General features: G+C 40.9%; 1 pseudogene across 1 annotated transcript; it reads right to left on the reverse strand.

Annotated features, from left to right (window-relative positions):
* Nucleotides 1–23,899: 23,899 nt before the first annotated feature.
* On the reverse strand, nt 23,900–24,477 carry LOC717801 (small ribosomal subunit protein eS24 pseudogene; annotated as a pseudogene). The gene has a single exon (XR_013735.5). The product of XR_013735.5 is annotated as a small ribosomal subunit protein eS24 pseudogene (transcript).
* Between the last annotated feature and the right edge of the window lie 927 nt (nt 24,478–25,404).

A 25,404-nucleotide genomic window follows, 5' to 3' on the forward strand; every position in this document is an offset into this window, starting at 1 on the left:
TTCAAGGATTCTTTTGCTTATTCCATTGTCAAAATTTACTAGATATTACATTTTGTATAGTATATTCAACCTAAAACCAAAACATAACAAGTTTTTAAAAAACCCTTGTTATTATATTTTTATTTCCTTACACTATCAAAGCTGGACTATAACTGCTTTTCCCCTTTTCCCCGATGTACATTCTTCATCTACCACTTCCCACAGCTCCAGGATTGCTTCAGCCTTGTCTGAAACCACCATTTATCAACAGTAGTATCAGAGTTTCCTACTCATTTTGTCTTTTTCTTTCATCCACTGTCAAGTCATTGTTTATTTCTCAAGTGTCAGACTTTATGGATCAAACATAGACTTTCCCTCATCACCCTCTGTTATGTTTTTTATAAATTAGTCTACTAAGGGCCTCCCAAACAGTTGTATTCCAAATACCCTTCAACAATAATTATTTTTCAAATTTTGACTGAAAAGTATAAATTATCTAATTAGAAATTTCAGCCAGGCGCCATGGCTCGTTCCTGTAATCCCAACACTTTGGGAGGTCAAGGCAGGCAGATCACCTGAGGTCAGGAGTTTGAGACCACCCAACCAACGTGGTAAAACCCCATCTCTACTAAAAATACAAAAATGAGCCAGGCGTGGTGGCACGCATCTGTAATCCCAGCTACTCAGGAGGCTGAGGCACGAGAATCGCTTGAACCCGGGAGGCGGAGGTTGCAGGGAGCCGAGATTGCACCACTGCACTCCAGCCTGGGCAATGAGAGTGAAACTACGTCTCAAAAAAAAGAAAGAAAGAAAAAGAAACTAAAAGTCAGAAAAGTGTAGTGAAACTATTACACAAAAAACCCTATCACAACAATTGTTGGAGATAGTATTTGTTTTGTCCCCAGTTGATTGTAACTCACTCAGAATTTGTTTGGCTTTTGTGGCCATGGTGAGCAGAGAGAGTTAGGACCAAAAGACTTCTATAGTGAAAATTTGTCACTACACGTGGGATACTCTCCATATTTGAGCTCCCTCCCTCTAGGGAATTTCCCATTTTATGTTACTTGGTGAGAGAGAGAATCGTTCTTCCATAATAAGCTGAAAATGTCAGATAATCACTTTCCTGGCTCTGTGACAGGTATGTGACCTGGACTTAGCTAACTAGAATTATCCACCTGAAATTTTTAACATGGAGATAGTGAGGCAGGATTGGGAGAATTCCTTTTGGTAGGGATTGGAGAGGGAGGGGAGATAGCAGTTTCAGCAGCAACCATGCTAGTGATGGTGTTGTGCTAGATTCAGGTTTGTGGTAGAGGCTGGTACATTCGTGTTCTGTAGTGGCAGCAGGAATGGTGTCCTCACTCAACTGAGGTGCAGTTTTGCAATTTTGCTTGTGATTTTGACTATGCAGCCTTCCTTTATTCTTGGTCATTTCCAATTCACATTCGCCAGGCATTCTTATACTTCATTGTGCTACCCAATTTTCTTTCAGTAATTCTTTTTCTGCTTTAATTGGCCAGAATTTGTTTCTGTTGCTTGCAATCCATAACTTAAACTGATACACCAACTATCATTTGTTGAGATCCTACTTTTTGCCCATCAACTTGATAAACGTTAGTTTGCTTCATCTATTCCTTTCTGTAAAGTGGAAATTATTTCCCCCATTTTATCTTGTGGAAGAACAAAAATGAGGCTTAGAGAAGTTAAGTAGTAGAAGAATTTAATTTTCTGTGGTACTTTAAACATATGCTCTTTATGCAACGTGCTTTAGAAGGAGTAAATATATTTTTAAAAAATCATATACACAATTTGTTTAATCTTTAAAATGTCTTTTATCAGAGACAGGGTTTTCATTTTGTAAAAGTCTTCTGTTTAGCTCCTGGCCAGTTTTATTGCAGGAATAATGAGCTGATGCTTGTAATCCCAGATCAGGGAGAATTTGGGTTAGTTCGTTTCCTTTTTGGAATTCAGTTTCCTATGCACAATGGAAAAATGTGGTGTTGATTAGATAATCTCTAAAGTCCCTTCCAGTGCGGACATCCTATGAAAGCAATAAAAATGATCAACACATCAAAAACAAAGGTAAATACTCCTTCCTTCTTTTTTTTTTTTTTTTTGTTTGTTTGAGACTGAGTCTCACTGTGTTACCCAGGCTGGAGTGCAGTGGCACAATCTCGACTCACTGCAACTTCTGCCTCCTGGGTTCAAGCGATTCTCCCTGCCTCAGCCTCCTGAGTAGCTGGGATTACAGGTGTGCGCCACCAGGCTCAGCTAATTGTATTTTTAGCAGAGACAGGGCTTCGCCATGTTGGCCAGACTGGTCAAAATCCTGACTTCAAATCTTGACCTCAGGTGATCTGCCTGCCTCACCCTCCCAAAGTGCTGGGATTACAGGCGTGAGTACCTGGCGCGGCCAAATTCTCCTCCTAACTACAACAGAAGTTTCTGCATATTTATTTATCCTGGTATGATATGCCTTGTATGGTAATAAAATACTACATACAAGATATTAGGTAACTTCAGAGTTTAGGCCAATTATTTCTTGCCCTTTGCTTTTAATAAATCAGGGAAGGCCAGTGTCCATCTCATAGAGATACACATTTGTATGTACTGCAGCATTTTTAATGACGGCACTATTGACAGTTTGGACTCCATAATTCTTCATTGTGGGGGCTGTCCTGTGCATCGTAGCCCCCAAAATGAAGCAGCATCCCTGGCCATTACCCACTAGAGGCCAGTAACACTGCCCCTCTCCCCGGTGTTTTAATGATAATCAAAAATGTTTCCAGCCGAGAACATGGTGGCACCCCTGTAGTCTCAGTTACTCTGAAGGTGTGAAGTTGAGGAGGTGAAGGTTGCAGTGAGACAAGATTACATCACTGCACTGCAGCCTGGACAACACAGAATCTGTCTCAAATAAAACAAAACAAAAAAGTTTCCGGAGAGAGAGGGAAAATAAGGATAAAGAAAGCAAGAAAGGGATATCCCAGCTACTCGGGAGGCTCAAGCATGAGAATGGCTTGAACCCGGGAGGCAGAGGTTACAGTGAGCCAAGATCCTGTTACTCCTTTCGAGCCTGGGCAAATAAAGCGAGACTCCATCTCAAAAAAATAAAAATAAAAATAAAAAATAAAATGAGAGGGAGTATCCAGCCTAGAGAATCTGAACAAATAATCGACTCCAATCCAAATTCAAATACAAAGCATATTTCTTGAGATTGCTATCTTTCTTGTGTTGAAAGGCTAAAGCTGGATTCTGAGCTCTATTTTGAACACAGTTGCTAGGCGTGTCACTGAGTTGCCATACTTGAGAGACACCCTTGTTCCTTCACTTGGTTTCCCCTTACCCAAAGGAGTCAAGTAATAACAATCACGTAAGGTGTTGTTAAAATCTTTGGAAGAAAGTACTGCGTGCTTCACACTTAGCCTCAGGGACCCACAAGCTCCAGAGATAAAAACACCAGAGCTTTATACTTACGGTCCTTAGTCAATGTGTGAAAACTCCAAAAGTCAGCAGAAAGTGAACTAGAAGCTTAGCAATGGTGGCAGCTCCTGTATTGCTCCTAGCATAACAAAGATGAGACAGGCTTGCCATCTCCAGAAGAGGAACAACAAAACATGTGTGTCCTTCAAGCATGCAGGCTGTACCTTTGTTTTATATTTTTTCTGTAGTCTATAAGTATCAACAGGACTTTGCCTCCTGTCACAAAAATAAAAATAAAAATAAAAAAATTGACTTTTCAGCTTAACCTAAATAGGTATGTTCTGGGAAAAGACAGATCTTTTATTCTTCAAAACATTCTGAAACTTTTTATGATCAAAGTTATTTACATTTATAATGGGAAAATCAAAAAACAGCTTAAAACTCCAATAGTTAGAAAGTAGTTAAATTATAGACTACTTTTGATGGACTATTATTTTAGACATTTAAGTTTTTATTTATAGAAACTGAAATAATATGGAAAAATATAATAGTGAAAAGAGGGAAATGTAAAGTTATATATGAGTATGTTTGTAACCTGAGAAAATAAAACACTTCACAGTGTAAAATATTAGAAATAATGCCAGAATTGCAGTAAAGCTATAGAAATGCCATGGAAAAGAAGAAAAAAATTATATAGTATAATTTCAAGGCTCAAAGAAAAAGGAATCCTATGGTCAGCAACAAAGGATGAAGAATGGAACTCATCACTGTGCTGTATAATAGAAAAATTTGCTGTTATCAATGGCAGATGAGAGGACAGGATTTTGCAAGCGTTTTTATTTCAAGTAACTGGATATGAATTTACCTTTATAGTAATGCAGAAACATGTGCAACAAGTATTATTCTTTGTCTTTTCAAAGCCTAAACATAGAAAAGAAGAAACTTGTAATATTTGACTTTGGGATGTGACTCAAGGTGACTATTCTTCCCTCCTTGCTGTTTTTTTTTTCCAAATTTTCTTTCATTGAGCATTACTTTGATTGTTAGAAATTCTAAAAATAAAAATAAATTATATTACTCAACAAAAGAAACAACAAAGTGTTCGGAAAGTCAGAATAGTGACCAAAATCTCTTTACCATTCCTTATCTGTGATAGATAAAGAAAACAGAGGAAACTTTTAGCTTCTGTGAAAGGAAAATATCCTGGGCCCCCAAAATCACTAAGCTAAAGGGAAAAGTCAAGCTGAGAACTGCTTAGGGCAAACCTACCTCCCATTCTTTTCAAAGTCACCCCTGCTCACTGAGATAAATGCCTATCTGATTGTCTCCTTCTGAGAGGCTAATCAGAAACTCAAAAGAATGCAACCATTTGTCTCTTATCTACCTATGACCTGAGAGCCCCTCCCCGCTCAAGTTGTCCCGCTTTTCCAGACTAAACCAATGTTCTTCTTACATATGTTGATTGATGGCTCATATCTTCCTAAAATGTATAAAACTAAACTGTGTTCTGACCACCTTGGGCACATGTCATCAGGACCTCCTGAGGCTGTGTCATGGGTGTGTGTCCTCAACCTTGGCAAAATAAGCTTTCTGAATTAACTGAGACCTGTCTCAGAATTTGGGGGTTCACATTTTGGTAACCAAGGAGGGATTCTGGGTGTCGGTGCCCCTCACCTTTGACAAATCTCCTATGGGTGCTTGGTACCAGCTTGAACAATCTTTATGGCTCAAACCAACAGAATAATTTGCTGAGGCCTGGAAGCATCTCCTCCAGAGAATCCCTGATCTCCCAAAATTTGGTTGCGAACTAAAGTTTATTTTGCTGTACAACTTTTTTTTCTTTCTTTTTTTTTTTTTTTTTTTTTTTTTTTTGGAGTTTTACTTGTTTCCAACACAAGGAAGGCAAGTTTTTCTGCTTCCATGATGATGGTAGGCAGTGTTATATATAGTTTTTGTACCGCAAAAGAAATAGCACTCGAATATAAAATTTTCTTTTAATTCTCAGCAAGGCAAGGTACTTCTATAGAAGGGTGCACCCTTACAGATGGAGCAAGGGTGAGCGCTCACCTGGACAAAGAAGGGGAAGGGGTTCTTATCCCTGACCCACGTGGCCCCTGCTCCTGTGTCGTTCCCCTATTGGCTAGGGTTAGACTGCACAGGCTAAACTAATTCTGATTGGCTGGCTAATTTAAAGAGAATGACAGAGTGAGTGCTTTGGCGGAGTCAGTGCAGAGCTGGTAGCAGGTAATCGGAAGGAGTTAGGGTGGAGCAGGTGATCAGAATGAGTCAAGGTGGAGTACGAAATCGAAAAATGTTGCTTTACGAGGAAGTTAAGTTTAAAAGTAAAAGGCAAAGAATTGAACATACTGACATATTAATTATTTGAAAAGAAATTTAGAACTGGTATCTAACAGCAGGTAACTCCTTTGGGGAGTTTGAGCTTCCTTCCAACAGGGAAGAAGAGGTTTTCTTTCCCTGCTTCTAGGGTGATAGAGAGCAGTCTTCAGCTTGAGACCCACTGCTAGATAAGTAAGTGAATTGTGGTCTTGGCTAAAGTTAGTTAAGGTTAACAACCAGCTGGTCTTAATTCTCCTTACTATTAGAGCGCTCAGTAAATATATAAGTTGTGTAATCATTTCTTTTGCTTAACTTTTTAATTTGTTGCTGTTTGTTTCTGTTTTTTTTTGTTGTTTTGATCTTTTTACCACTGGGTTTGATCAGCTCTATCCGACTTGATTAAATCTGAAGGAAGTTCCAAATTATGGGGAATGAGGCCTCTGAAGTGGCTAAATTCCTACCAAAAAAAAAATGGTGGTGTGGTCGGGGGAAAAATATGGCCAGCAAAGGGGGGAAAATAAGGGGAAAGATTTTTCATTTGACTACCAAGGGGCTTTATTTACAAAACAAGGCCACCTTTTTACTAGCCAGACCAAACTGAAAGAGCAATGGCTGTACGTCTGAAATTGCAACAATTTGTCCTGAGGAAAAAGAGAGACCCTCTCATATTGTTTTATATTGTTTTATACTCTACCTGTTTTAAGAAAAAATAAGGAAGAGAAACCAAAGACAGGCAGCCTGGCGCCAGGCCCAAAACCTGGCCTGGGCCTGCCTGGCCTAAACCTACTGGTTAAAAATCAACTCATAACTTAGAAACTGATGTTATTCATAGATTCCAGACATTGTATAGAAGAACATTGTGAAACTCCTTGCCCTGTTCTGTTTCTCTCTATCAGTGCATGAAACCCCTGTCACGTATCCCCTAGATTGCTCAATCGATCACGACCCTTTCATATGAAATCTTTAGTGTTGTGAGCCCTTAAAAGGGACAGAAATTGTGCACTTGGAGAGCTCGGATTTTAAGGCAGTAGCTTGCCGATGCTCCCAGCTGAATGAAGCCCTTCCTTCTACAACTTGGTGTCTGAGAGGTTTTGTCTGTGACTCGTCCTGCTACATTTCTTGGTTCCCTGACTGGGAAGCGAGATAACTGAGGGATGGACAGCTGAGGCAGCCCCTTAGGTGGCTTAGGCCTGCCCTGTGGAGCATCCCTGCAGGGGACTCTAGCCAGCCTGAGTGATGCGATCCAAAGAGCTCTCCGGGTAGGCAGTTGTCCCAGTGGAACACCTCATCAGAGCAGCGCATAGCAGGCCCCTGTGGAGGATTAACACAGTGGCTGAACACCGGGAAGGAACTGGCACTTGGAGTCCGAACATCTGAAACTTGGTAAGACTAGTCTTTGGAACTTGCCCCCCTCCATCTGAGTGGAAGCGTGGCCTGATCACCCACGGTGTGCCTGGATTGGCACTTTTGTTCTGGTTTTGACTGACTTGATTTGGTAAGACTAGTGTTTGGAACTTGCCCCCCTCCATCTGAGTGGAAGTGTGGCCTGATCACCCACGGTGTGCCTGGATTGGCACTTTTGTTCTGGTTTTGTCGTCTTGACTTGAATTGCTGGATACTTTGGATTTGGTTTTGACTTGGCTTAAATCTCTTGGTACTGAGATTTTGAATTTCATGGTATTCTGATTTTGGTTTGATATAAACAATAAAAGTGTGTGTGTGCCCTCTTTACCCGTTCTTTGTTTTATGGTGAGTGTGTGTGGTAGCAGCGTGGTAGTTTGTCTTGAAAAAACATGGGTCAGGCCGGGTGCGGTGGCTCACGCCTGTAATCCCAGCACTTTGGGAGGCCGAGGCGGGTGGATCACCTGAGGTCGCGAGTTCAAGACCAGCCTGACCAACATGGAGAAACTCCGTCTCTACTAAAAATACAAAATTAGCCAGGCATGGTAGTGCATGCCTGTAATCCCAGCTACTTGGGAGGCTGAGGCAGGAGAATCACTTGAACCCAGGAGGTGGAGGTTGCGGTGAGCTGAGATTGCGCCATTGCACGCCAGCCTGGGCAACAAGAGCGAAACTCCGTCTCAAAAAAAAAAAAAAAAAAAAAAGGCCGGGCGCGGTGGCTCAAGCCTGTAATCCCAGCACTTTGGGAGGCCGAGACGGGCGGATCACGAGGTCAGGAGATCGAGACCATCCTGGTTAACACGGTGAAACCCCATCTCTACTAAAAAATACAAAAAACTAGCCGGCCGAGGTGGCGGACGCCTGTAGTCCCAGCTACTCGGGAGGCGGAGGCAGGAGAATGGCGTGAACCCGGGAGGCGGAGCTTGCAGTGAGCTGAGATCCGGCCACTGCACTCCAGCCTGGGTGACAGCGCGAGACTCCCTCTCAAAAAAAAAAAAAAAAAAAAAAAAAAAAAAAAAAAAAAAAGAAAAAACATGGGTCAGGTGCAAAGTAAGCCCACCCCATTGGGAACTATGTTGAAAAATTTCAAGAAAGGAAAAAAGCGGGGAGGCAGAATTTATATAAAAAGAATGTTATATGGTAAATTCTTGTCCTGAAATAAATTAACTGGTTGTTTAAAAAAAAAAACAGTTTGTAATAAGTCAAAAAGTTGAGATATGTCAAAAAAAATTATCTGTGGAAGTTGTAAAAGAAAAAAAGTTATAAAAAAATTTGTATGCAAAAAATGTTACATAATTTAAAAGTAATAAGGCCTCCTGAGTACTCTTGAAAAAACAGTTTATGTGCAAGGTATAAAAAAGTAAAATATACCTTTAGTAAAAAGATTTTAATGAGGCATAAGAATGTGGATTTTTACCTGCATTAAAATGTTGGCCGGGCGCGGTGGCTCAAGCCTGTAATCCCAGCACTTTGGGAGGCCGAGACAGGCGGATCATGAGGTCAGGAGATCGAGACCATCCTGGCCTACACGGTAAACCCCGTCTCTACTAAAAAATACAAAAAAAAACTAGCCAGGTGAGGTAGCGGGCACCTGTAGTCCCAGCTACTCGGGAGGCTGAGGCAGGAGAATGGCGTAAACCTGGGAGGCGGAGCTTGCAGTGAGCTGCGATCCAGTCACTGCACTGCAGCCTGGGCGACAGAGCAAGACTCCGTCTCAAAAAAAAAAAAAAAAAAAGTTAAAAAATTATTGTTTTAAAACTTTAAGCAAGTTTTAAAACGTTAATTGTAAAAAAATTCTATGTGTGAACATATTAGCTAAAGTTAAAAAGGTATCATCCAGTTTTTCTGTAAACTAGACATTAAAGTAAAAATACAACAGGTTTTCCTTACAGCATCAATCTGCTCTTTAACAAAAATTATAAAAGGTTAAAAAGAGTCTATAAAATCTTACCTGATAGTCAAACATAAAAAATTAAATAAATATGTCTACAAGGATTTATTAAAATTAATAACACACTAATATAAAGGTAAAATTTAGCTTATCTGGTATAAAAATCATACAAGAAGCATTATTAAATAGAAAATGGTATTTAGCTTTTTTTTTGGTCTAAAAACTAATACAAATAGGTGCTAAAGAAAACATTCATTTTACTGGAAGATCATAGAAGTTAAAGACTTAAACTTTGGCAATTAAGACAGCATACCAAGATGCAAATGCCTGGTTGAAATGGATCAAATGTTCCATCTGCAAGTTAAACAAAAGCAATTGTTATGCTTGTGCACATGGCAAGCCAGAGGCACTGATTGTCCCCCTTCCACTAAGGTGGTCCTCCAGTCAACCAGGCATGGACTGCATGGTAGCTCTTTTCCAGGATTCTACAGCCTGGAGTAATAAGTCATGCCAAGCTTTCTGCTATATCCCGAAGTCCCTGCGGGTCAGCCCCCGAGGGCCATCCAGCTTCCATCTCCCAACACCAAGTTCATTTCGTGTCTTTCATGGCAAGGAGGAAACAGCATTCCTTGGAGACCTGAAGGGATGCAGCGAGCTTAAGAATTTTCAAGAGCTTATCAATCAGTCAGTCCTTGTTCATCCCCGAGCAGATGTGTGGTGGTATTGTGGTGGACCTTTACTGGGCACTCTGCCAAATAACTAGAGTGGCACTTGTGCTTTAGTCCATTTGGCTAGCCCTTTCACCCTGGCATTTCATCAATCAAAATAATAATAATAAGAAGAAGACATCGTAAAGTGAGAGAAGACCCTTATAGTCTTTCAACTGTCACATCTATTTAGGTGCAGTTTAGAACCCCACAAGAAATACCAGATCAATTTAAAACTTGAAATCAAATAGTTACAGGATTTAAGTAAATATTTTGGTAACTGACAGTCAAAAAAATATAGATTAGATAAACTACATCTATTACAACCAACAGCAACAAGTTTTTCATGAGTTTAAAAAAAAAAAAAACTCATGTCAGCCCCAGCCCTGAGGCTGCCTGACCTGACAAAACTCTTTACACTCTATATGTCAAAAAAAAAAAAAAAAAAAAGGCAGTTGGAGTTTTAACCCAGACTGTAGGGGCCTGGCCAAGGCCAGTGGCCCATCTCTCAAAACAATAGACCAGGTTTCCAAAGGCTGGCGGCCATGTTCAAGGGCCCTGGCAGCAACAGCCCTGTTAGCATAAGAAGCAGATAAGCTAACTCTTAGGCAAAACCTAAAGTGCCCCCATGCTGTGGTGATTTTAATAAATACCAAAGGACACCATTAGCTAATGCTAGACTAACTAAATACCAAAGCTTGCTCTGTGAAAATCCCCGCATAACCACTGAAGTTTGCAGTACCCTAAATCTGCCACCTTGCTCCTGGTGTCAGAGAGCCCAGTTAAACATAACTGTATAAAAGCATTGGACTCAGTTTATTCTAGTGGGCCCAACCTCCAAGACCATCCTTAAACATCAGTAGACCGGGAGCTGTACGTGGATGGGAGCAGCTTTGCCAACCCCTGCAAAGTGACTCTGAAAAAGACAACAAGCCCTGCTCCAGTCACACCTGGAAGCTGACTGGTCCACACATGGCCGAAGCATGAGGAAACTCATTGCAGGACTCATTTTCCTTAAAATTTGGACTTCTTGTAATCCCAGCACTTTGGGAGGCTGAGACGGGCGGATCACGAGGTCAGGAGATCGAGACCATCCTGGCTAATACGGTGAAACCCCATCTCCACTAAAAAATACAAAAAACTAGCCGGGCAAGGTGGCAGGGGCCTGTAGTCCCAGCTACTCGGGAGGCTGAGGCAGGAGAATGGCGTAAACCCAGGAGGCGGAGCTTGCAGTGAGCTGAGATCCGGTCACTGCACTCCAGCCTGGGCGACAGAGCAAGACTCTGTCTCAAAAAAAAAAAAAAAAAAATTGAACTTGTACAGTAAGGACTTCAACTGACCTTCCTCAGACTCAGGGCTGTTCCCAGTATATATATCAAGTCATTGAAGTAGGACAAAAGATTGCTACAATCCTATAATTTTATAGTTATTGTAAGTGTACCAGGACTCTAAAAGAAACGTGTTTGTATAATGCTATTCTATCCAAAGTATGTAGCCCAGGAAATAACCAGCCTGATACCTGTTATGACCCATTTTAAGCCTCCCATGATCACAGTTTTTAAAATAAAATTAAGGACTGGTCCTTTTCTAAGTGACACAAGTAAAGTAATATCTAGAATAGAAGAAAGAGGGGTCCCCAAAAATGTAACCTTAAAATTTGATGCCTGTGTTGCTATTAATAGTAAGCAGCATGGGATGGGATGCAGTTCTCTAAATTAAGAAAAACGTTACACAGCAAAAATTAGTATATCTGTCAAGAATCTAATTTATGTGAAATGTGTCAATACTTGTCTTGTGTCATTTGGGCTACTTAAAAAAAAAATAAAAAATAAAAAATAAATCCTGTTTGGCTCCAAAAAGGAAAAGTCAGCCTCTCCTGAATGACTGGGAGCTGCAACCCTTTAGAATTGGCAATCACAAACCCTTCAGACCCCCCCAAAAAAATAACATTAGGCATTGATTAAAAAGGACTAGATCCTAGCGTAAGCATCCTAATAAAAGGAGAGGTTCAAAGACACTCTCCAGAACCAGTATTTCAGACTTTCTATGATAAACTAAATGTGCCAGTAACAGAGACTCCAGGAAAAACCAGAAATTTGTTTTTGCAATTAGCCAAGCATGTAGCCCAGTCTCTAAATGTTACTTCATGTTATGTTTGTAAAAAAAAACTGTAATAAGAGATCAATGGCCATGGGAAGCCGAAGAATTAGTTCCTATAGACCCAGTTCCTGATGAATTCCCAGCCTAAAAGAACCACCCTGACAATTTTAAGTCTCAATTATTAGACGGTATTGCACAGCTAGAGAAGGAAAAGGATTCACTCATCCTGTAAGGTGGTTTAGTTGTCTTAGGCAAAAGCTGTATAATAGCACCACAAAACAATCCCACCCAGAATTCCACCAGGACTAGACTGCCCCCACTGGGTTATACTGGATATGCAGACATAGAGCCTACGCTAAGCTGCTTGACCAGTAGACGGGTGGTTGTGTTATTGGCACTATTAAACCATCTTTCTTCTTACTGCTCATAAAAACAGGTGAACTTCTGAGCGTCCCTGTCTATACTTCCTGTGGAAAATGAAGCATAGTCATAGGTAATTTAAAAAATGATAAATGACCTCCTAAAAAATTATACAATACTATAGGCCTGCCACTTCGACACAAGATGGCTCATGGGAATACTGGACCCCCATTTACATGCTCAACTGAATCATATGATTGCAAGCTGTTTTAACAATCATCACTAATAAAACCGGTCAAGCCTTGACTATTCTGGCCCGGCAAGAAACTCAGGTAAGAAATGCTATCTATCAAAATAGATTGGTTCTTGCTACTTGCTAGCAGCTGAAAGAGAGGTCTATAAGAAATTTAACCTTACTAATTACTGTCTATATAGAGATAATCAAAGGCAAGTAGTTAAAGACATAGTCACATGTACCCGTACAAGTGTAGCAAAAATTCAACCCTGAAGCCATGTTTAAAAATTAATTCCCAGCACTAGGAGGATTTCAAACTCTTATAATAAAAGTTATAATAGTAATAAGAACCTTCTTACTGGTCTCTTGTCTGATACCTGTACTTGTCCAAATGATAAAAAGCTTTGTGTCTACTTTAGTTCACCAAAATGCTTCAGCACAAGTGTACTATATGAATCACTATCAATTTATTGCACAAAAAGACATGAGTAGCAAAAATAAGAGTGAGAACTCCCACTAATAAAAAGTGAGAGTCTCAAAAGGGGGGAATGAGGAAAGAGAGAGACCCTCTCATATTGTTTTATATTATTTTATACTCAGTATCTGTTTTAAGGAAAAAACAATACTTCATAAAACCAAAGACAGGCAGTCTGGCGCCAGGCCCAGAACCAGGACTGGGTCTGCCTGGCCTAAACCCAGTAGTTAAAAAATCAAACTTATGACTTAGAAACCAACGTTTCTGACATTGTATAGAAGAACATTGTGAAACTCTCTGCCCTGTTCTGTTTCTGTCTGACTACCAGTGCATGAAACCCTTGTCACGTATCCCCTAGATTGCTTAATGAATCATGACCCTTTCATGTGAAATCTTTAGTGTTGTGAGCCCTTGAAAGGGACAGAAATTGTGCACTTGGGGAGCTTAGATTTTAAGGCAGTAGCTTGCCAGTGCTCCCAGCTGCATAAAGCCCTTCATTCTACAACTCAGTGTCTGAGAGGTTTTGTCTGCAGCTCGTCCTGCTACAGTCCTAGTTGAAATATGGTAATGAGATTTTGAAAGATTTTTTTTAAAGGAACTCAATGGTTAAAAGTCAGCTTAATTAAAAGCTAACATCCAAGATGTGTGTATGTGTATGTGTGCATATGTGTGTGTCCGTATTTAAAAGGCCTTCATGTTTTTGTTTTTGTTTTTCTCCTAAAATCATGTCTTTCTTTGAGCAAAAGGTTTTTTTTCTTTCCCTGTTGACTGAATTCTGTTTTCTTTATTTACTTCTGCTGTCTCTCCTTTCTCTTGCACCCTCTGCTGCATGAGTGACTTAAAATAGTTTATAATAGCCTGGGACTCCTTAAAGAAAATGAAGGCACCAGACTCCCTTTGGGGAAGAAACCTGTTTTTCTTATGGAACCCCAAGAATGTAAATAGACAAGTTCGTCTCAGTTCTTAAACTGCTTAATTTTGTATGATGTTAACTGTTTTTTTCTTATTTTTGACTAAAATAATTACCACAAGAGAGATTACTCTTGGGTTTTTAAGGAAGATGGTGGTTTAGACACTTGAAAGTGTCTTTAAAAAAAGTTTTCAAGTGTAAAATTGTCACATGGTCTAACTTCATAATAATTTTCCCTTGTTGAAGATCCACAATTCAGTGTGGGCTCTGCCCAGAGCTCAGAGATCCATAGGTAGTCCCTATTTAAATAAAACTGGTCTCCTTATACAATCCTATGATAGATTTCTATAATTTTATGTTTGATTTGGCATCCATCGTTAATATCCCTGCAGCACTACCAAACTTACTCTTTCTGTACCTTATGATGTAAATTTTGCTATTTGAGTTTCACCTGAGTTGTTTCCTTTAATATGCAAATTTAAGGCTATTTAGCTGACTACTGCCTAGGGCTGTGAAACAGATTATCAAGAATCTGAAAGTCTCAGGGAAAAACAAAAGGTTTTTATAAATCTATCAAATGTACTTCTGTTGGCATGCCTAATACATCTAGGTATTTATGCATTGCGAACACAATGTTTCACTACTGATATAAAAGAGCTCTAATTGGCTTAAGAAAATAAAAACATTTGAATCAGATACTTTATCAGGAAAAAAGAAAAGACTAGTCAAATACTTTTTCATTTACATAAGTAAAATCTTTAGTAAATAAGCTAGCTTTAAAATTATTGGTAAAGTAATATTAGAAATGTCTTAAGAATTGCCAGCATACATTTTTGTTTGCATTTATTAATCAAGCAATTTCATACTTTTCCCTGCCAAATACTACAAGGTGTCAAAATTGGTCATGGGGTTACAAAACTATAAATCTAGCCCAAGACAGAATGATCTTTGCTTGTGTAATTTTTAATAAATAAGACATTAATATTGGTTTAATAAAGATAGCTACATCTTGAATTTAGTAAGATTACCATAACTTCTAATCTTGTGGCTTTAGCCAGTCTAGTCCACAGACCTTGTAAAAAGTAAAGCAGAGGTTCCTCTTCAAAGACTTTCCTCCCCATTTAATTAGGAATAAATAGTAACTTCTCTTAGAAGCAAAATTTATTCAAAGACCTGTGCTAGCATTCTTAAATATCTGCTAGCCATGATAAAGAAATCAATGCACTTTATGTTCTTAGCTCCCACAATTTAGCCTAAATATTTGCCCTGGCATGCTTTTTTTTTTTTTTTTTTTTTTTTTTTTTTTTTTTTTTTTTTTTTTTTTTTTTGTCGCCCGGGCTGGTTTTTTGTATTTTTTAGTGGAGACGGGGTTTCACCATGTTAGCCAGGATGGTCTCGATCTCCTGACTTCGTGATCCGACCGTCTCGGCCTCCCAAAGTGCTGGGATTACAGGCTTGAGCCACCGCGCCCGGCCCTGCCCTGGCATGCTTATACTGGTCCAAGCAAGCATTAGGTCATAGCCTGTTCCTCTTGCTTATTTGAAGGTGTTTTTACCTTTCTCAGCATTACACAAGTTACTTCCTCCTTCTCTTGTTTCCCTCTACCTTTGCCTCTTTTAAAAAGTTCTAAATTGCTAGCCAATCGGGACAAATACAGAATGTAAGGTCCCATTCCGGCCAGTGGAAACCGAACACAGCAGTGGGGGGATATGTCAGGTTATAAATGACTTGTCTCCTTCGTTTGGTGTGCTCTCATGGCAAAACTGCTGGCGAGTGTACCCTTTCTGCAGAAAGTATAAAAATGTCCTTGCTGAGTAAATTAAATTTATGTTCAAGTGCTATTTATTTATGGCACTGGGGAACAAGCATTTCAAACAATTTGGTGACAATCCATACGGGGATATATTCTCCTCCAGGGGTGGTCTCCAGTCCTCTCTCATGAGGGAGTGTGCTCTTCTGCCTCCTTGCAGTGGCCTCAGGGATGAGAAATTGAGACCCACCTGGTGTGACGAATAAACTCAGACTCTCAGCAATGCAGAGACAAAAAAAAGAAAGCAACTGGCCAGCAACCTAGCCACATACTGTGGTGACAACTCTCTGCACAGACCAAGGAAGGAGAAGCTGCAGGGACTGGTAAAGTATTTCGTTGGTGGTCGGGACTAAGGAAAAAGCTGCAGGACTGTAAAGCATTCCTTGGTTAGGACATACCAAGGAGGGAGAAACTGCAGGGGCGGTAAAGCATTCCTTAGTTGCGACTAGGGAAAGAAAGCCACGGCAGGGTGGTGAAGTATTCCTTAGTTGGGATGTCTTGCAGGTTAAAAAGAGGTGAGAAATCCCCATGGGGTGGGTTCTGTAGCAGGACGAGCTGCAGACAAAACTCAGACACCGAGTTAAAGAAGGAAGGGATTTATTCGGCTGGGGGCATCAGCAAGACTCCTGTCTCAAGAGCCGAGCTCCCCAAGTGAACAATTCCTGTCCCTTTTAAGGGCTCACAACTCTAAGGGGGTGCGCATGAGAGGGTCATGATTGATTGAGCAAGCAGGGGGTACGTGACCGGGGGCTGCATGCACCAGTAATTAGATAAGAACAAAACAGGATACAGATTTTCACAGTGCTTTCTTATGCAATGTCTGTAATCTATAGATAACATAACCCAATTAGGTCAGGGGTCAGTCTTTAACTACCAGGCCCGGGGTGTGGTGCGGGGCTGTCTGCTTGTGGATTTCATTTCTGCCTTACAGTTTTTACTTTTTCTTTCTTTGGAGGCAGAAATTGGGCATAAGACAATATGAGGGGTGCTCTCCTCCCTTAGTTGAACCTCAGAAACAGGTGAGAAATCCCCATGAGGCGGGGTGGGGGACTGGGTTGAACCTCAGAAACTGAGGTGAGAAATCTCCATGGGGGGATTGAACCTCAGAAAGAAGTGAGAAAGCCACATGGGGGGGTTGAACCTCAGAAAGAGGTGAGAAATCCCCATGGGGGGGTTGAACCTCAGAAAGAGGTGAGAAATCCTCATGGGGGGGTTGAACCTCAGAAAGAAGTGAGAAAGCCACATGGGGGGGTTGAACCTCAGAAAGAGGTGAGAAATCCTCATGGGGGGGTTGAACCTCAGAAAGAGGTGAGAAATCCCCAGGGTGGGTAAAACCTCAGAAAGAAGTGAGAAAGCCACATGGGGGGGTTGAACCTCAGAAACAGGTGAGAAATCCCCATGAGGCGGGGTGGGGGACTGGGTTGAACCTCAGAAACTGAGGTGAGAAATCTCCATGGGGGGTTGAACCTCAGAAACAGGTGAGAAATCCCCATGGGGGGGTTAAACCTCAGAAAGAAGTGAGAAAGCCACATGGGGGAGTTGAACCTCAGAAAGAGGTGAGAAAGTCACATGGGGGGGTTGAACCTCAGAAAGAAGTGAGAAAGCCACATGGGGGGGGTTGAACCTCAGAAAGAAGTGAGAAAGTCACATGGGGGGGTTGAACCTCAGAAAGAAGTGAGAAAGCCACATGGGGGGGGTTGAACCTCAGAAAGAAGTGAGAAAGCCACATGGGGGGGTTGAACCTCAGAAAGAAGTGAGAAATCCCCATGGGGGGATTGAACCTCAGAAACAGGTGAGAAATCCCCATGGGGGCGTTAAACCTCAGAAAGAAGTGAGAAAGCCACATGGGGGGGTTGAACCTCAGAAAGAGGTGAGAAATCCCCATGGGGGGGGCACTGAACATCAGAAAGAGGTGAGAAATCCCAATGAAGGGGGGTTGAATCTCAGAAAGAGGTGAGAAATCCCCATGGTGGGGGTTGAACTTCACACAAACTTCCAGTAGTAAGAAAAATATTCAGAGCCCCCCTTTCCTTTCCTCTCAGGGGAAGAAACAGTAGCTCCACTACGGCCAGTCCCTAAGAAGAGGGAAAAACAGCAGCATAGGTGGCTGGCAAAGACAAAGGAAAGACCAGCAGAGGAAGGAAAAAGAAACTAGGAGAGGAAGTCAGAGAGAAAGAAAGCAAAAACAGCAAGCACAGCACCAAACAGCCAGGCAGGCACACCAAGAGTTAAGTCCCACTCAAGTCCCACTCCCAAGCCTGGCTCTATGTGAAAAAGAGGGCAGGGACCAGTGCTAGGGGGGAGCAGAGAAGGTGAAAGGGGCATAATTCTTGCAATTTGCAGCAGGCATCTGCCAAGCCTCTGGGCTGGTGATGGGGCCCCGACTGCAGCCGCCAAATCCCACCCAGCCCAAGAAACTAAGTAAGAAGAAAGGAAAAAAGCAAAAGGGGGAATCAGGGGAAAAAAAGTAGAAACAGATGGCAGCACGTGTGGGGAGGTGGGACCCATGCCATGGCCCGGCCCTGCTGGTGGCAGGAGTGGGAGAACTCAGGAGGGGAAAGGGAAATGGGATGACAGAGAGATAGAGGAAAATAGAGTGCAAATGAGAGAGAGAGAAACAGTGGCAAAGAGTAAGGAAGAGAGAAACTGGAAGAGACAGAAATCAAAGGAAGACACAGAGGATAAAACTAGGAAAAGAAACAGTGTAAAAGGAAGGCAGAAAGTTAAGACATGTTGAAGATTGTGAAAGTCGTAAGAAAAGCTATAGAAGGATATTTATGTAAGAAATGTTGTATAATTTAAAAATAATTGGCCGGGCGCGGTGGCTCAAGCCTGTAATCCCAGCACTTTGGGAGGCCGAGACGGGCGGATCATGAGGTCAGGAGATCGAGACCATCCTGGCTAACACGGTGAAACCCCGTCTCTACTAAAAATACAAGAAAATTAGCCGGGCGAGGTGGCGGGCGCCTGTAGTCCCAGCTACTCGGGAGGCTGAGGCAGGAGAATGGCGTGAACCCGGGGGAGCGGAGCTTGCAGTGAGCCGAGATCGCGCCACTGCACTCCAGCCTGGGGCACAGAGCAAGACTCCGTGTCAAAAAAAAATAATAATAATAATTAGGCCTCCTGAATGTAAAACTATTTTTAAAACCCCAGATTATGTACAAGGTATGTAAGAAAAATAAAATATACTTTTAGTAACTGGATTATCAGGAGGCATAAAAATATGGATTTTTACCTACATTAAAAGGTTTAAAAAATTTTGTTTTAAAGGTTTAAACAAGTTTTAAAATGAAATTCTTTGTGTAAACATGTAAACATATTGGCTAAATTAAAGGGGTATCCAGTTTTTCTGTGAACTGGACATTAAAATAAAAGCACAATAAATTTTTCTTAAAGCACTAATCTGCTCTTTAACAAAAATTATAAAAATTAAAAAAGTCTATCAAAGTCTTACCTTATAGTCAGACATTAAAGTTGGATAAATAATGACTACAAGATTTTATGCAAATTAAGTTTCACATTAATAGTATATTAATATAAAAGTAAAATTTAACTTATCTGGTATAAAGTCATACAAAAAAACATTGTCAAATATAAAATGGTGTTTCGCTTTCTTTCTTTTTTTTTTTTTTTTGAGACAGAGTCTCACTCTGTCACCCAGACTGGAGTGCAGTGGTGTGATCTTGGCTCACTACAGGCTCCCTCTCCCGGGTTCACACCATTCTCCTGCCTCAGCCTCCTGAGTAGCTGGAACTGACACCATGCCCAGCTAATTTTTTTTTTTTTTTTTTTGTATTTTTAGTAGAGACAGGGTTTCACTGTGTTAGCCAGGATGGTCTCGATCTCCTGAACTCATAATCCGCCCGCCTCAGCCTCCCAAAGTGCTGGGATTACAGGCATGGGCCACCGCACCTGGCCCAGTGTTTAGCTTTCTTAAGGCCCAAAAGGCAGCCAGGTAAGTCACCAGGGCCCTCATCCCCAAGGCCACAGCGTGCAGGGGCAATGAAGGCCACAAGAAGACCAAGACATTAAGAGGAGGCAGGGCGGCCGGGCGCGGTGGCTCAAGCCTGTAATCCCAGCACTTTGGGAGGCCGAGACGGGCGGATCACGAGGTCAGGAGATCGAGACCATCCTGGCTAACACGGTGAAACCCCGTCTCTACTAAAAAAAATACAAAAAACTAGCCGGGCGAGGTGGCGGGCGCCTGTAGTCCCAGCTACTCGGGAGGCTGAGGCAGGAGAATGGCGTGAACCCAGGAGGCGGAGCTTGCAGTGAGCTGAGATCCGGCCACTGCACTCCAGCCTGGGCGACAGAGCGAGACTCCGTCTCAAAAAAAAAACAAAAAAAAAAAAACAAAAAAAAAGAGGAGGCAGGGCTGCAGTGTCCCCTGGGTGGCGCTGAGCAGGAATGGAGTGGGAGGCATTACCATGGGGCCTCAAGCCCCAGGAATATGCAGCAGAAATCATATACTTAATTTATCTTCTACTTTCCCTTCCCTCAGAAGTAAAAGTCTTTTAGCACAGGTACCACCCCTAGAAATTCCAGTACACAAGCACCAGCCTGAAAACCATGTCCTCATCAAAAGATAGAAAGAAAAACCTCGAGCCAGCCTGGGAAGAACCCTATTTTGTGCTGTTAATCACTGAGACTGCTGTCCACACAGCTTAGAGAAAAATGGACCCACCATACCCAAGTCAAGAAAACATCTTCCTCTCAGAATCATGCATTACTGTACTAGGATCAAGCTCTAAGTTAAAGAAAGCTTAATTTTCATATACCTTCTATATTGCTTCCTTTCCTTTCCTTATTCTGTCACTAGTTCCTTTGTTATTAATGTAACTAAGTCTGACACACCTTAGACCATTGCTTTTAACGCTTGCTCTGTCATACCTTGTGGAAATGTAAAAGATCAACAACAGCTAGGCTTTTTACACAAATATTTATGTCCCAGCCTTCTAATTGACACTGTTTCCCGTAGCATTCATTGTTGTAATGACCTGAAGCCAAGACTCCAATTTTCTGCTCCTACAGCCTGGCAACTTTATAGTAAATGGGACTGCATCATTTAAACTACTCAGGAGCAAAGTTGGAATTCCAAGAAAAAGATTTGTGCAGATCTAAAACCCCTCATCTATTGCACTAAAATGACTACCCCTTGTAACTGTCAGCCTTATCAATATAACCCTGTCCTTCTCTGTATCACCACCTCCACCTTAACTAACTCTAGACCTGCCCTTAGTCACTTCTATGGTATGGGGATTGACATAAATGTAAAAGACCCCCTAGGTATTTTTAAAATATGCATTATTGCCCCATCTTCAGTAGCCTCAGTTCTAGATCCCATACCGGTTGCTCCTACATCTAATAAAACTAGGGTGTCTACTGTAAAAATAAGAGCTCTAAGAGAGATCTTAGCCATCAAGACAAAATATCAAGATGCAAATGCCTGACTGGAATGGATTAAATACTCTGTTCACACTTTAAATAAAAGCAATTATTACACTTGTATGCATGGTAGGCAAGGTGGGCCAGAGGCCCAGATTATCCCCTTTCCACTTAGATGGTCCCCTCCTCAACCAGATAAGGACTGTATGGTGGGTCTTTTTCAGAATCCCACTGCTTGGGATAATCCATCATGCTGAGCTCTCTCTGCAATTTTCTGAAATTCAACACCCTGCGGGTCAGCCCCCAAGGGCAATCCAGCTTCCACCTCTAAATGTCAAGTTTACTTCATGCCTCTCATGGCAGGGGGAAAATTTGGTGTTCCTTGGAAGCATAAAAGGATGTAAGGAGCTCAAGTCTTTCCAAGAGCTTGCCCATCAATCCATGCTCAGCCATCTCCAAGCAAATGTATGGTGGTACTGTGGAGGACCTTTACTGGACACTCTGCCAAATAATTGGAGCATTACTTGGGCTCTAATCCAATTGGCTATCCCCTTCACCCTGGCATTTCATCAATCTAAAAAGGTAAAAACAAAACTGCAGGCCAAAGGAAACTCCTTATGAGTCCTATAATCCTCAGGTTTACATAAATGCTATTAAGGTCCTGTGAGGAGTGCCAAATAAGTTTAAAGCACAAAATCAAATAGCTGCAGAATTTAAATCCATATTGTTCTGGTAGGTAACTAAAAAAAAAAAAAAAAAAAAAAAAATAGACGAAATAAACTATATCTATTACAATCAGCAACAATTCAAAAATTACACTAGAGATGCCATCAAAGAGATAGCTAAGCAATTAGGACCTACTAGTCAGATGGCCTAGACAAATAGAATACCTTTAAATATAATATTAGCAAAAAAAGTTGTTTGTGTCACAATTAAAACTCCATGTTGTACCTTTGTTCCTAATAATACTGCCCCAATGGAAGGATTAACAGCCCTATCTGATAAACTTGCCAAAAATTCTCAAAAACCCTTTTTCTAAAATGATGAAACATTGGTTCAGTGGATAAAATGAAATTTTAACATCAATTCTTACCTTGTTTGCTCTTGTTATCGGTGTACTTATTCTTGTAGGCTGTTATATTATTCACTGCCTTCGCAGTTTTATACAAAAACTTGTCTCTGCCACTGTTACAGAGTTAACTCCTAACTCTCCTCCACCCTACTTGGAAAAATTACTTCTCTTAGAAGGACAAACAAAGCAATTAAGTCAAAATATATTTAAAAAGTTTGAAGAGGAATTACAAAATAAAAAGAGGGGAAATTATAAAAACTAAAGTAGACATTCCTCTTCAAAGACTTTCCTCCTCATTTAATTAGGAATAAATAGTAACTTCTCTTAGGCACAAAACGTATTCAAAGACCTGTGCTAACATTCTTAAATATCTGCTAGCTGTGATAAAGAAATCAATGCACTTTATGTTCTTAGCTCCCACAATTTAGCCTAAATATTTGCCCTGGTAGGCTTATACTGCTCCAACCAAGCATTAGGTCTTAGCCTATTCCTCTTCCTTATTTGAAAGGTAAAAGTTTTTACCTTTCTCAGCATTCCACAAGTTACTTCCTCCATCCTTTGTCTTCCTCTACATTTACCTCTTTTAAAAAGTTCTAACTTGCTAGCCAATCGGGACAAATACAGAATGTGAGGTCCCATTCCAGCCAGTGGAAACCAGACATAGCAGTAGGGTGGACATGTCAGGTTATGAATAACCCTGTCTCTTTTGTTCAGTGTACTCTCTTGGCAAAACTGCTGGTGAGTGTATCCTTTCTGCAGAAAGTATAAAAATGTCCTTGCTGAGTAAATTAAATTTATGTTCAAGTGCTATTTATTTATGGCACCAGGGAACAAGCATTTCAAACAATTGTAACATTTGTTTTGGGAAAAAAACTGTTATTGTCTTTGTTTCAAAGCTAAACTGTACACTAGTTTCTCCTGTTAAAGCAAACTAAATATGGCCTGAGAAGGGACTCTGTATTTCTATATATGAGTCCATATGGACAAACTGCAACCTAATTTAATAGATAGACAAGATTGAAAACCTAACTTAGGAGTATGTGCCTGTAACAATAGCTGAGTCTTGGCCAATCCCAGTGGCCATACTTCAACCATTCATACACTGTTGAGTATTCAAACTGTGTCCAAATAAGGCAAATGCCAACCTGTAACCAATCCAGTCATTCTGTACCTCACTTCTGATTTCTGTACGTCATTTCCCATTTTTGTCTATAAATCTTCTACTATGTTGCTGTGCTGGAGTCTCTAAATCTGCTGTGATTTGGGGGGCTGCCTGATCCATTAATTGCTCATTGCTCAGTTAAACTCCTTTAAATTTATTTTGGCTGAAATTTTTCTGTTATCAGATGGTGTCAGAAGCAGGATCCAAAGTAGAGCTTCTAGCAAGCACTAGGAGCACTGAATGAACAGACAAGGTACCTGCAGGACCCACTTTTGTCCATTAATCTCTCAGAGCATCTGGGGATCATGGGTAAGCTCTCTGTCTTGGATTTCAGAGCTCCATGGATTTGTGCTTTTAGCTCGCTGCCCAAAGTGCTGGTATTACAGGTTGTTTGCCTTTTAAATACACTACGAAAAAAAAAGAAAAAGAAGGGAAAGACAAAGACAGACTGTTTGGAAAGCTAAGTCTTCCCTCCATTAATGAGTAAAGGTTTTTGACTTTTTAGAAAATTTTGAGTCATCATTTTGGCTAAATGAATAACTTGGGGTGACCTGGAATTCTAGTTCATAATATCAAGTGTTTTAAACCTTTAACATATTGAATAGGCTTCCACAAATCAAATTTTAGCTTCAAAATGGTCTTCTTCCTTAGGTTCTGTTTTTTTTTTTTTTTTTTTTTTTTGAAAGTTTTTAGTTTATTAATCTGCTTGTGAAAAATCCAAAATGGACACAGGTAGCCTTTACTGCAGCACCTTTACTCTTTCGGCTGTGATCCAATCTCCAGCTCACTTTTTGCCAGCACCAACAATGGCCTTTGCAGTCCCCCTGACTTTCTTCATTCTGTTCTTGCGTTCCTTTCGTTGCTTTCTTGAGGTCTTTTTCTTCTCATACAGGCCATGTCTTGCAAGTCTATGTTTGGGTTCATTTTTCTTTGCATAATCCAGGGAGTCATAAAAAATCATAAAAAATCATGCCAAAGCCAGTTGTCTTGCTACCACCAAAATGAGTTCTGAATCCAAATACAAGGATGACATCCGGTGTGGTCTTGTACATTTTGGCTAGTTTTTCCCGAATTTCTGTCTTAGGCACTGTTGCCTTCCCAGGGTGAAGGACGTCAATGACCATTTGTTTCCTCTGAAGTAGTCGGTTGGTCATGAACTTTCTAGTGCGGATAGTTATGGTGTCGTTCATGATGGCGGGCCTATCTTTAGACAGTCAGGGAGGAAAAGAGAGCCACGTTCTGTTTTTTGTGGCCTGATGCTAACAATGTTTTCTTAAAGGTCTCAAGGCCATGTTTTCTTCTAGCATAATATTCTGTGCAGTGCAGAAGGTCTTCTCTTTTGTCTTTTGGTAACTGGCCTAACAGATTTTACGTTTTATCAAAATAATTCCTATGCTATTATTTTTAAGTTAAGTTTGCTTAGGAAAAACTGAGATTAAAAAAAATTAATTGCCGGGCACGGTGGCTCAAGCCTGTAATCCCAGCACTTTGGGAGGCTGAGACGGGCAGATCACGAGGTCAGGAGATCGAGACCATCCTGGCTAACATGATGAAACCCCATCTCTACTAAAAATACAAAAAACTAGCCGGGCGAGGTGGCGGGCGCCTGTAGTCCCAGCTACTCGGGAGGCTGAGGCAGGAGAATGGCGTGAACCCGGGAGGCAGAGCTTGCAGTGAGCTGAGATCCGGCCACTGCACTGCAGCCTGGGCGACAGAGCAAGACTCCGTCTCAAAAAAATAAAAAAATAAAAAATAAAAAAAATAAAAAAAATTAATTAAGGTTATTAGATTCTTGAATCTTCGTGTCATCTCAGACCTGGTAGAAGATGCCAATCAAAATTAACTGCATTAAAGCCTCATCTTTAATTAACTGCATTAAAGCCTCAAAATTAACTGCATTCCTGAGACACAGGGTCAGAAATTAAAGTTATTCAACTCCTCAAGGCCCAGGGACAATCGTGGAAGAGGGGGGCATGTAAGATAGTAAGGGCCGATTTTGAGAGATAAAATAAGTTATTTCTCTATAAACTAATCATTAATGTCAAAGGCATGCTGATGCAACACCAGCATATGAGCCCCTGTGTCAGATTAACAAAGTTTTCATGAAACATTAAATGACTCCTTAATAAAGGTTATAGGCCGGGCGCGGTGGCTCAA

Source organism: Macaca mulatta, chromosome 4, assembly GCF_049350105.2.
Source record: "Macaca mulatta isolate MMU2019108-1 chromosome 4, T2T-MMU8v2.0, whole genome shotgun sequence".
Classification (NCBI taxonomy): Eukaryota; Metazoa; Chordata; class Mammalia; order Primates; family Cercopithecidae; genus Macaca; species Macaca mulatta.